Source organism: Phascolarctos cinereus, unplaced genomic scaffold (assembly GCF_003287225.1).
Source record: "Phascolarctos cinereus isolate Bilbo 61053 unplaced genomic scaffold, phaCin_HiC Scaffold_4;HRSCAF=312, whole genome shotgun sequence".
Classification (NCBI taxonomy): domain Eukaryota; kingdom Metazoa; phylum Chordata; class Mammalia; order Diprotodontia; family Phascolarctidae; genus Phascolarctos; species Phascolarctos cinereus.
The window spans coordinates 204,663,268-204,674,660 of record NW_027555847.1 but is presented as its reverse complement, the minus strand read 5'-3'; the positions used below and the strand labels follow the sequence as shown (position 1 = coordinate 204,674,660).

General features: G+C 34.7%; 1 long non-coding RNA gene across 1 annotated transcript; it reads right to left on the bottom strand.

Moving 5' to 3' along the window:
- Positions 1 to 2,407: 2,407 nt before the first annotated feature.
- On the bottom strand, positions 2,408 to 9,582 carry LOC144456849 (uncharacterized). Its single transcript, XR_013486024.1, has 2 exons — positions 9,084 to 9,582; positions 2,408 to 4,383 (listed from the first exon to the last, which is right to left on the bottom strand). It is a non-coding gene; the product is annotated as an uncharacterized LOC144456849 (long non-coding RNA).
- Positions 9,583 to 11,393: the final 1,811 nt, after the last annotated feature.

Below are 11,393 nucleotides of genomic sequence, written 5' to 3'. Positions count from 1 at the left end.
GCATACTGGAGCCTGTGATAATTTTACCTCTCATTTATTAGGGACAATGGAAGGAAACATTATATTCTTGGCCAGTGCGAATTTAAGACCCAAATCCAAACCTTTTCTATTGATTGGGTGCAAATAGAAATTCATAATGGGAATGTAATGGGGTAAGAGTGAGGACTTGATTGGATGAAGATGCTAATGAATGTATGACAGAAATCCCTTGTCAGGTAAATATTCAAGCTTCAAGGCTGAATTTCTTTTAATCTTTGGACATATACAGAGGATATAATCAATGCTACCACTCTGGCATTGGGACTAAGGAAGAGTAATAAACCATTAATTGAATATATTAACAAATTTTGGCAGCTTCAAGCTGTTTGGGTTTGGAAGGCAAAGCTGATCAAAAGTTTTGGAGTTTTTAAAGTGACTGTCTTAAGGCTCAATTGGCAAGACACATGGAACTATGAGATTTAGCTCTGATAAGAGAGGTAATGTAGTGTAATGGACAGAGAACTGGCCTCATAATCCAGAATACCTGGGTTCTTGCCTCTAAGTCATACTAGCTATGTGATCCTGATCACTTAACTTCTAAATCACTTAACTTTTCACTGCTCTGGGCAACTCTCTAAGCCTATTAAGTAGAGAAGAAGGTGCCAACCTGCACTGGTAGAGGAAATTCCTCACTGGGAGCCCTCTACAGCAAAGAATGTACTGGTCAAGTCCTTATCCCCCTATTCCCAAAACAAGGGTTCTGAAAGTGTGCTGTGAGAAGTTATGTGGTTCCCAGAGATCCCTTCAGAGGGTCTTTGAGGTCAAAATTATGTTCATAATGATAAGATATTATTTGCGTATTAAAATATTTCTCCTGTTTCTAACAACCTATCTGTATGAGGCCAAATTTTCTTCATATATTTCAACTAAAACAATATCACAACAGATGAAAAGCAGAAGCAAATATGAGAATCCACCTGTCTGTTAAGCCTGACATTAAAGAAATGTGCAAAAATATGTAAAACAATGCTACTCTTCTCACTAATTTTTGTTGTTTTGGAAAATACAATTTTTTCTGAAAAATATTTTAACATGTAATGGGTTTATTATCATCATTTTTAAATTAATAAATATATTTTAAATTATTAGCTTTTATTTTAATACTGTAATAGTAATACTGTAAATATCAATAGATAAAATCTATCTAGATAAAACAAAGAGAGGAAGGGAAGGAGAAAGAGAGAGAAGAAGGAGAAGAAGAGAGAACTTTCTTCTGGTTAAGACTTTTGTATGCATGCTCAATTTGATTCATCAGTCAATTAAAAGGCTTATCATCACCCCAAAGTAAATCAACAGAAAATAGTCACAGACCAGCTGTGCATGTTCTGAATTTGGGAAGGGGCTCCTTCAATACACATGCCAGGAAGCAGGCTCTTTCAAGGCCAGGTTCTTATGCATTGATTTAAATGTGCTATTGCTTTTATTTCAGACCCACTGAACTTTCTCTCTACCCCACATGGTAACCAAAGCTATCATCTTTTTATGTAATAGGCTTGTTGTTATTCAATCATTTTCAGCTCTGTCTGATGCTTTGTGACCCCATTTGTTTTCTTCTTGGCAAAGATTCTGGAGTGGTTTGCCATTTCCTTCTCCGGCTCATTTTTTATGGATGAGGAAACTAAGGCAAACAGGGTTAAGTGACTTGCCCAGGGTCACATAGCTAGCAAGTGTTTGAGGCAGGATTTGAACTCAGGAAAAAGAGTCTTCCTGACTCCAGGCCTGGCACTGTATACACTGTGTTACCTAGCTGTCCTATGTATCACAGAGAATGAATCAAAACAGAAAAAGAAAAAATAACTCAATGAGGTTAAGAATTGATTAGAAGAGACACGAAAAGTACAGCAGCCAGTGAATTATCTGACTGCAGACAGCAGGAAGAGGCTTTCTGTTTGGAGTTCAGAGAGAAGGTAGTCAACCAGTGCTTTCCCCCAATGGGTCTGAGTTGCAAGGAAAGGACCATGTTTCTGAGGACACTCTTTCATCCAAAATGTATTCAGTCTATAGCATAGTGGCCACATCTCACATAATTGTACCATTGTAATCAGTGGTTCTTGTAGTCTTAATGGATGGTGAGGAAACAAGTTGGGGATACTGATACCACCCAACATGTCTTTATCTCAAGATGAAGAATGAATCACTTCTCACAAACTACCCAACACAGTCTCTCTCTCTCTCTCTCTCTCTCTCTCTCTCTCTCTCTCTCTCTCCCACCCCCCCTGTAGCAGATGCCTGCATCCACTATGATGTTTAATCTCTGGTGAGGTGAAAAAGAAAGAAAGAGAGAAAGAGAGAGAGAGAGAGAGAAGAGAGAGAGAGAGAAGAGAGAGAGAGAGAGAGAGAGAAATCATGTGGACCAGGGGGTAGCAAGTTATGAACAAGCTCCGTTTATTGATCTGAGAGTTAAGACTTTTATACCCCACTCATGGGAACAGCACCCAGAGTGGAAAAGACAGAATTATCAACAATAATTTTTCTCATGGGAACGGTAACTGGGGGGAGTTCCCCCGGAGTCATCTCCTCAGTTCCCGGTTATTTTTCAAGATCCTTCTGTTCTCAAGGGAAAGGCAGTGCAGGGGAGGGGTCAGAGAGCCTATTTTCTGATTTAGGTGGCTCTTAGATTTTAGAACAGGCTGGACATAAATCCCGGCCTGGCCTACATCCTCAAACCCATCAGTGCAAGCCCTCAACAATCTCCCCCCTTCTGATCGTTTAACTTGAGAAGATGAAGGGATGTAAAAATCTCACCTAAAGTATGGCGAGTGTACTTTAACAAGTAGGTAAGGAGGAAACACAAAATTAATATAAAATATAGCCAAGGTAAAAAATGTAATAGCAAACTTAATACATTCTTAAAAGGATTAAGTTGATTAATCCAATCTAAGAATTTGTTTGCAATATCTTTAGGATCAATACCATCAATACGAGAACCAGCAATTTCATGTTGTATTTTGGATAGTTGGCTAATTTTCTATGTAATAATTTTAGAGTGCCAAGTACCCTGGGGCTTCTTTAATATTTGTTCAATAGTTACATTAGTAAAGTTTGAAGACACATATGGGGTTACACAAATAGAAGAATAATGATAATTACATTTCAAATTGAAGTACATTTTTACTTATTCTATTTGTTTTCCTAAAGCCATCACTGACTGCTCTGCAACATCCAACTCTTGTTGCATCATAGTATCTATTTAAATTTGATATTGTAAAATTGTAGACCAATTGTTAGCATACTGAGCAGTTTAAAATTGGCAGTAATATCATGAAGGGTATTGATATTGAGGGTAATATTAGAATTGTGCCATGCCCTCAATAGGCGGGTACATCTCTTGTCTCATGAAGCATCATAGGGTAGCAGGGTAATGTAAATATATGAATATTTGTAACCATATTGTAATAGCAACCTTGTTGTCAAAGGTTTCTAACATTTCCTAAATACAATGTTGATTGCTCTAATAAATTGACTTTATACAATATATCAATAGCTTCTTGTGCTTTAAGTACTAAACATTGCTAAGTAATATACAAATTATGCAGTTTAAAGTTTAGATTGAAGCACAATAGATAAAACAGTAGTAGATACAATAAAGGAAGCAACAATGATTAAACCAATAATAAGGAGACCAATAAATTGTTTTGATTGACTTAAGGAGGAAATAATAATTTCAGGAGCACATTTTCCAGAGTTCAGGAACTATTCATATGAAATATTAGTAGGGAAAATAACAAATGATTATTGTTTTACCAAAAGTACAATATAGTCATTATGATCAATGCATTGTCTGAGAGTACAATTGACACAAGTAACGTTCCAATAGATTGAATAAAATTTACATATCCATTAGACAAATGGGTATTAACAAATGATGTAACAAAGAAAAGACATGAATCAATATTGTTGCTAAATTTTGAAAAACATAGAGGTGTCCTGGATGCTAGAGATCTGAGGGGAATCGTAACATTGACTTTGTCCTGGAGATAGGGAACTTCTTGTCTTCTGAATATACAGGTGTTATTAGTATATATATAGTCCCCATTTGTCCATATTTGTGATAGGTTGCAACCAGGGTGGAAAAGGAAAAAGAAGTCCAGTGTTGAGCATTCTGTACATTACATACTTGAGCAGAAAGTAAAGCTACTATTGCTACAAATACAAATTCAGGAGTCTTCTATCACTTGATGAGAGGGAGCTTTCACTTGACCTCTATGTGGGAAGGTGACTTGTCATTGTAGATTGGCTCCTTCTGCTCTTCCCCTGAATTCTCATGCTCTGCATGTGAGCTGTGAGTTGTTATACATGCTATGACATTTTTCTCCAGTATCCAGGCAGGTTTATCAAAGTTTTCTGAAAAAATATAAACACACTCTCATCCCCTCATTAGTAATGGATCCAGTAATGGATCCGGGCCTCTGGATGTTTTTAGGCTGGAGTGTACTCATCTTTGTTAATATTTAGAAAATTAATAGCCAATTGTAAAAAATATAACCAATTATCAAAAATTAATAGCCAATTGTCGATAAGGGGTAATAGCCCAGATTCCCCCTTTTTGTAAAAAAATTTTAATATTTTTGTTTTTAATTATATAAAATATTGGTGATTAGAGAAATGTAATAAAAAGAATAAATAGAAGAAAATGTTTAGTAACATACATAGGAGTATTATTTGTTTTAATTTGTGTAAGTACACTCAATAATTGTGAAGGCTTGTAAAATATGATTGATTACATGTTTAATTGTTCCACTTGTTTGAAAAGTGGAAAAAATGAAAGAAGAAAAAATATCAATTATAACATGAATATAAGAAAGCTTTTCAAAAGAAGGCATGTAAGTTACATCCGATTGTCAACTATGTTTGGGAGAAAAGCCTTTTGATATATATATATATGAAACAGGCTATTAATTAAAAAAATAGTCATTATTCTTTATACAATGTTTGTAATACTGTAGGAGTTTATTTAAAAATAGTCCCAAAATATTTTCTTCTCAATAGTTAAGGTGGTTGTATTGGCAGAATATAATCAATAAAAGGCTCAATAAAAACTTAATAAAAAGTCAAGTGTTAGCAATTAATAACTTGTAAAAGTGTTGGGTAGAATTGTAATTAAGAATCAATAATGGTATTACTTTTCAGTAAAAAGTCTGGACAAATTAAAATGTACTTGTATGTAGGTAATATAGGTAAGGTAATAATATGAACGAAGTGAGTTTTGAAGTTGGTATAAAGGGGTATATAATTGTGTATTAGTAATATATTTTAACTTTGCAGTCTCTATATTTTGAGAGACATAAATAGATTATTTGCTAGTAGAAACAATATTAATAAGCTCAGCAAAATCCTGTTATATATTTGTATTTAACCCATTGGTGAACGCAGTGGGTGTTGAAGGAATGAGGTTAAATTTAACAATTTTTTGAAATACCCATGAATAATTAGTAAAAAGGGTTAATATTTTGAGAGATGGTTAGTGATTATCAATATCAATATGACCAGAAAAAATAATAACAGCAATTTGGCAATCTTTTAAAGAGGAAACAAGAGTGTCTTTTTTTTTTTATAAGGTTGATGAATAACTGCAAATACATTTTCTGTAAATTAAAAATTGTAGAGGACACTGGAGTACTAAGAATAGCACCTTGCACTTCTATAAAGAAATTGGGTGAAATGAGTTTTAGGAATTTTTCTGTTTGACTAATTAAAGCTCATGTTTTGCTTTAAGAGTTAATATGCTATGGGACTTTAAATAAGGATCTTCTCTTAATGTAAAAAAGAAATTACACAAATGTTCTGTAGTAATTTGGAGTGGTGGTTGGAGCCAATTAATATGCTCTAGAAGTTTTTGAAAATCATTAAAATTAAATGCTGTTAAAGAATTAAGAGGTAAATGTACTTTTTGTGGTTTCACTGTTGTTTTGGTGACAATCTGACTTAGGTAGGAGAATGAAGATTTTTTTATTAAACTTTTTCCAGGGCTATAATAAGCTCAGAGTATTGTAAAGCTAATTAAAGCTGAAATAATAAATCTGTGAGTTCACTTTAAATGGAACAGCTACAAAATACGTCACTATATAATGTAAAATTTTTAGCTTTTTGTAACGGAATAGTAAAAAAGCAATCTTTTAAATCAATAACTATCAAAGGCTAGGAAGTCATAAAGCATTGTCAATTTTCCTGACTTCTTTTTAATAATAAAAACAGGTGAATTTTAAGAAACCCAAACAGGTTTATTATAAGGTTGATGTTGTATTTTGTCAGTTTTATGCATAGGAAAAGCACAAACAGTGGGCAGGAGAAAATAACAGCTCTCATTAAATGTGAAATATTGTGTCCCACAAATTAAGGGGAATTAATTGAGTTTCAACTATGTTTTATTCTACTAGTTTAAATTCATCTTAGAATAATTGATTAGTAGTGATCTATTAGGTAGGCTAAAGCTAATTCACATCTTTAAAAAGTCATTTTAAAATTATTAAATTATTAAAAATTATTAAGTTATTAAGGAATCTTGACTACTTTGTAGTATTTTGGTGGTCAAATTGTAGACTGTGAACCAATATGTCTAAAGTTTAAAGTAAGCAAAAGGTGATTTCTTTGGTACCTTTTAAGGAGTAATTATAAATCTATGAGACTGAAAGGCTTGTTAAAACTTAGGCATTAATAAGGAAAGTTTGGTAGTAGTAGAGTAACTGTAAAGTTTATCATCCATATAATAAATCATTTTTGTCTGGGAATATTTTTGCCTAACAGGAATAATAATTTTTATGAACAAAATTTTGGCCCTTGGTGGGAAACATTCTTTTTTAGAAGAACATAATAAGAAAACTTCAAATATGGATTTAATGGAGGCAACTATACTTAAATTTAAACTCAAAACAAAATTAGTTATAGTCCTAAGAGTCTTTTACTTCAAACAGTAAGTTTCACTAATTATGGCTTAAAGCTAAATACAGTTAATTTTATTTTCATGGAAGTGTAATTAGCAATAAAGATTTACTAGGACTCACATATATAAGAAATTTTACTTTACATCCTTTCTTTCCCAAATTTAAACTTGTCTTGGTGAAAAAGCCAATTATTAGAAATAATTTATATAAAGTTGCAATTTCTCAGTAAGCTAAATGAATTGTTTAGGAACTCAATAACATAAACAAATTCTTCTCTCAGAGCAGACGACCTTGCTCAGAGAGCTGATTGCTAAGAGCCTTGGCAAACTTACAAAGTAAAGGGAATTGTCTTGTGCTTTTCTCCTTTTCACTCATAAGTAATTAAAAAGCTTTGGTTTTAACTTTAAAACAGTGACTTTAAATAACTTAGTTAACAATTTGGTAATTTTCATAAATGACATTTAAATTGTTTTAGCTCTAAATTGTTTGTTAATCATAGGTAAAGATGGGAATACCTGATTTCCTAATTGACATATAAAACAAGATTAACTGGACTTGATAAAATACGCCAGCTGGCTTTACATAGCTTTCCCACTATCTTTTAGTTCGTATTTTAATAACATCCAAATTATTAAAAATTGTTTAACATAACACATAAAAATTTACCAATTTGAAGCAATATTATGTTTTTAAAATTTGAAACTAACATATTACTAATGTGAATGAACTAAATTATCTTTTGATTGTGTTCCAATACTTAAAAACTTTTCTTTTTGATCTGAAGAGGAAAACTCATCCTCCTTATCTTTTCCCTCTTTCTCCCCCACCCCAACCTGGCCAGGGTTGGAATTCGAGAGAAAGGAAGAGAATATTTTTCAACAATTTATCTTTGATAGTCTTTCAATCTTACACCCAAAGCTTTGGTCAGAGCTTTAGAATGCAAAAAAGAAAGAGAATTTTTCTCCAAAAGTTTCCAAATCTTTTACTCTCAAATTATCTATTTCTGCTATTCATGCAAACAGATTATATTATTCTTTCTATCCATACTTTTCTTATTCCTGTATGCTTAAACTTTCTTGCCTTTTATCAAATTATATAACCTAAATAATGAAGTACTTTTTCTCCCATTCTTTCCCCCATCCACCCACTCCCGGGAATGCGGCTGGTATTAAGGAGGGGGGAAGGGGAGAAAGTCACTAACAGCATTTCAGAATCCAGTTGCAGCCCTTGGCTGCCTGGCAGTAAAAGATCAAACAAATTACAGACATTAATCACAGACCATCATTCACACAGACACAGACAAACATAGAACAAAATGACAGGGAGAATCCAAAAGTGAAAAACTTGTCAGAAATCCCCTACACAAATCAAATAATATTATTTTGATTTTATCTTTTTTCTTTTTTTTCTTTTTTCTTTTTTATCTCTCTCTCTTTTTATTTTTTTAAATTAATTAATTTATTTTTAAAAGTTTCTTATTTATGATAGTATGGATGTTACAGAAACCAGGCAAAATCTTTCTTAAGGTTTTGATGTTTATAAGAGGCAAAGCAATCTGTAGTTTTATAGAGCTCTCTCGTCCTGCCGCTTGAGCCTTTTTTACAGCTTGGGGCATGGAGAGTATGGAGGGGGTGTTGAAACTTCAGCTACTTTATTACTTACTTCATTTTTAATTTCTGTTTTGGTTAACGTTTCTGCAACTTTTCCCTCCTTTGTAGTGGAACAAGAGGCTTCTTCCTTAATTACTTTTGTGGCTAAAGACACCTCTTCTGGTTTTTGGAGACATATTTTAAGTATATTCCAAATTGCAAAAGTGGACACTGGAAAAGCACCAGGTCCATATTCTTGAAGATAGTAATCACTTAATTGTTTACCTACTATTTCCCATTTTTCTATATCTATCATCCTTCCTTGAAAAGCCAAGGACAGCATTGTTCCACTGTATCTAAAAATTCAACCAGCTGTCCAAAAGTGATTAATAATCCCCTGTCTATTACTAATGATTTTAATACTTGTAAATAATATTCTTTGCCTTTTTGCTCTGTTGATGAAGCTTGTTCCATTTTTACTGCCTATATTTTCAAAACACACACACTAATCTATTTTTCTAATTCCACTTAACCTGGTGAAAACAGTTACTTCGAAAGAACTTACTGCCCTTACCTTGTTCGCTGTCTTCTTCTTTCAAACGGTGGGGATCACCTCTTTTCCCTTCCGGTGATCCAGTTGCTGTCTTCTTTCAAATAGCAGGGGTTGTCCTCTTTCATATGACCCATTGCCTGTCTTGTTTCAGACAGATGGAGCGCTCCTCATTAGGGCTTCTGGCCAGACAGCCCACCTTTGGTCAAGGGCTCCTCACTGGGGGAGACCACTTTTTCAGGCTCCCGAATGCCCCACATTGGGCGTCATCTGTAGCAGACACCTGTGTCCACTACAATGTTTAATTTCCAGTGAAGCGAAAAAGAAAGACAGACAGAGAGAGAGAGAGAGAGAGAGAGAGAGAGAAGAGAGAGATCATGCGGACCGGGGGTAGCAAGTTATGAACAAGCTCCGTTTATTGATCTGAGAGTTAAGACTTTTATACCCCACTCATGGGAACAGCACCCAGAGTGGAAAAGGCAGAAGTATCAACAATAATTTTTCTCATGGGAACGGTAACTGGGGGGAGTTCCCCCGGAGTCATCTTCTCACTTCCCGGTTATCTTTCAAGGCCCTTCTGTTCTCAAGGGAAAGGCAGTGCAGGGGAGGGGTCGGAGAGCCTACTTTCTGACTTAGGTGGCTCTTAGATTTTAGAACAGACTGGATGTAAATCCCGGCCTGGCCTACATCCTCAAACCCATCAGTGCAAGCCCTCAACATCTCTCTCTTTCTCTCTCCATTCTTCTTAACAGAACTCTCTGGAAACCTATCTTACTTGCCTATACACAGTTTCCCAAACTGAGTTTTCCACTAAAACATCTGTGTTTTCTGGGATTACCAACTCTCCCAAAGCAGGGCTATACCTCACTTACATCACAGATCATATCCAGCGTCACAGATTTAGAGCTGAAATGTGCAGTCGTGTGCATGACATATGTGTTTCTAAGTGTCACTGTGCTATGCAAAATTGTTCAATTAAAAACCATAGGGCTTATGGGGAAAATGGAGTCAGGGGCACAATGTTCAAAAACTTTGTCAGTGACATTAAAAAAAAAAAGGATAGAAACCTAACCAAAATGCTAGCACAGCTTATGCATGTTGGGGCAGCTAAATGGCACAGTGGATAGAGGGCCAGCCCTGAAGTCAGGAGAACCTGAGTTCAAATCTGGCCTCAGACCAAACACTTGACACTTACTAGCTGTGTGACTCTGGGCAAGTCACTTAACCCCAATTGCCTAAAAACTAAACCAAAACAGCTTATGCATGTTAAATGGTTAAGAAATACATAAATACTACAATAAATAGTGGTGGTGTCTGCAATGTGTGGGCCTTGGGCTGCTTCTTGGACTGGACCTTGGTTCCAATGGGCCTATGATGGGGAAATCTTGCACAAGTTGGGCAGGCCAAAACTGTGATCCTCTGGGGCCAAAGGCGATAGCAGAAGATGGTGGTAGTGGTGGTAGTGGTGTGTGTGTGTGTGTGTGTGTGTGTGTGTGTGTGTGTGTGTGTGTAGGGGTACAGAGTAGCCCTCCTCTGCCCACTGCTCCTACTGAAGCAGAAGATGATACAATAAATATGGCACTTTATCTTGAAAAAAGACCTGAAATTTGCTTATGGAAGTGGGCGCTGGAAGGATGGCAGCTTGTGAGTCATGAATTGTTGTAGTTTTCTTCATTATTACTGTTTATTGCAGATGAAATTACATATAAGCAAACTCAAAATTAATGTTATGCTTAAATTGTTTCCTGATATGTTGAGACAAATTCAGGTTTTCAAAACAAGCCTTAACAGAGTTGATTGTACCTTAGAGGCCATCTAGTGCAACTCCCTTATTTCATAGATAAAAAAATCAAACCCTAGAGAGATGGGTCAATTAATCAGTCAATAAGCATTTATTAAGTGCTAACTGTGTTGAGGTCTAGGAATACAAAGACATAAGTGAAACAATCTCTGACCTCAAGGAGTTTACATTCTAATGAAAGGATAACAGAATCATTAAAATGCAAAGTACAAGGACACTAAGTCTTGACATCCCTTTAGGAATTGTCAGTCAAAAAACATTTATTAAAGCCTGTGTACTGTGTTAAGAAGTTATTTGAGTTAAAAAAAATAATAAAAATTACTTAGCAGAGAACAAAAGAAAATTTGGAAGTACAAACAAGCAGGGTAGCTTTGAAAACAATATGTAGTATTTATTGCATAGTTTTTCAGAATAAAAGTAAACAGTCTGAAATTCATGGTTTTATATTAAATCTTTCTTTATATTGTGCTGTATACATGGAAATATTATCTTTTTTTGTCTTTTTGTATCTAAGTTCAAAATGAATAAATTTT